The sequence below is a fragment of the Sycon ciliatum genome, chromosome 9 (genome assembly GCF_964019385.1).
Source record: "Sycon ciliatum chromosome 9, ocSycCili1.1, whole genome shotgun sequence".
Taxonomy (NCBI): Eukaryota; Metazoa; Porifera; class Calcarea; order Leucosolenida; family Sycettidae; genus Sycon; species Sycon ciliatum.
This window is the reverse complement of record NC_088651.1, coordinates 8,327,568-8,329,338: the sequence shown is the minus strand read 5'-3', so window position 1 is coordinate 8,329,338 and position 1,771 is coordinate 8,327,568.

The window sequence follows — 1,771 nt, the reverse complement described above, 5'->3', positions numbered from 1 at the left end:
GCACCCATTGGATTGTTTCGTATGAAACAAACAAGTTACTGAATCTCTTCACAATAGAGATTTTCCCTGATATGCGAATTTATTTTGCAAGCTCGGTCAATTGGTACTTGAACCTTTCCCTCCAGATTGGGAACTGCCAACGATAGTATGCCACTGACCAGTGCCTTACTTGTAACGTACCAATGTACAATGAATATGAGTATTTCGACAACACATCTAACATAGCCTTACCGTCAAGAAGGTGAACTCGCGTTCTTCGCACACTGTAGACAAGGGCAAAGAGATAAAAATGGATCGAAATCCGAATAAAATCAGCACACGTTTCCGTAAATGAAAGGGTGAACATAAGCAAACGAATCGAAGGAAACCGGTCAACTTAGAGATCACCTGTCATCGAGTATTCCGTAAAAGGAGGCCTCGGCAACAGAAAAGCAAAATTTAGAAAAGAGATCCTGTCAACTTTTCCATTATTTATTGCATTCCGCCCCAAAATCAGCACACTTTTCGTGAATGAAAGAGTCAACACAAGCAAATGAATCAAAGGCAACTGGTCAACTCACCTGTCATTGAGTAATATTCCGCGAAAGGAGGTCTCAGCAGCGCCGAAACGAAATAAGCCAGGCCATGAGACGAAATATCCGAAACAGCTCATGCAAGAAGCAGTTCCAAAGAAGGAAGTATTAGTTCCTCGCGCATGCACATATCCGAACACGGATCCGCGGACTGCATGCACTGAACACAATGTCTGCCGTGCACGTGCACAGCACACGGCTACCACGCGTTGGTAGATCTAATATTAATACCGAGCACCTACGTAGAGACTTACGTAGCCTAAGTGAAATACCGAGCACCTTACGTAGAAACTTACGTAGCATAGCGGTGTCGTTTTTCTTGCCATGTGAACACAATAATAGAAAGCTGACAGGATCGCTTTTCTAAATGGTACAGGCCAGGCGCCAGTCGATCGCACTTGCAAGACAGCGCATTTTCACACTTAGTCTTTGCAGTTGACAGCGCACTGTACTGGCAAGTACAGTTTCGCACCTTACTGAACCTGGGTCGCGGTCGCTTCCAGCAGATTTGAATGCAGCCACCGTGCATGAAAATCGCGGTCGCTGGTCGCGCACAGCAGATGGTCGCTCTGGACAGATCAGTTTGTATGTGAAACCGTCGGTGCACGGAAAATCGGTCGCTAACGGTAGATGGGTCGCCTACAGCAGAGGTCGCTAACGACAGATTTGACTGTATTGTCAAGAGTAGATAAACAAGAGTGTGCAACTCCGGATCTCTTCTGCACAATCTGCAGATACCCCCGCCCACGGCGGAATTTTTTGTTGACGTCACCTTTTTTCAGGGAAACGCGGACTTTCCCGCAGAGGCAGTGTGAGAGCACGTGCTGGGCACCGACCTTGTAGTGTAAAGCCCCACTAAGTGCACGAGGGAAACCTCTCCAAAAGGCTCGCAGCGCGTGCGTCGTCGAAAAGATTACGTCAACAAAAAATTCCGCCGTGGGCCAACCCATCCGCGAGTTGCACACTCTTGTTTATCTACTCTTGCTATTGTTATTAGGCGTCTGCCTGTTTTGGTTTCTCCACTATAAATAAAAGAATACTACTAGCACTACTTTAATATTGCTAGTACACTGTAGTACACTGTAGGCTTTTACATGTACAGTGCTGGTTTAGAAAGGAAAAGGACATATGGATACGAGTTAAGAGTAACTCTCCATCACTGTAACTGGATACTACATACAGTCAGAAAATGCAATAAC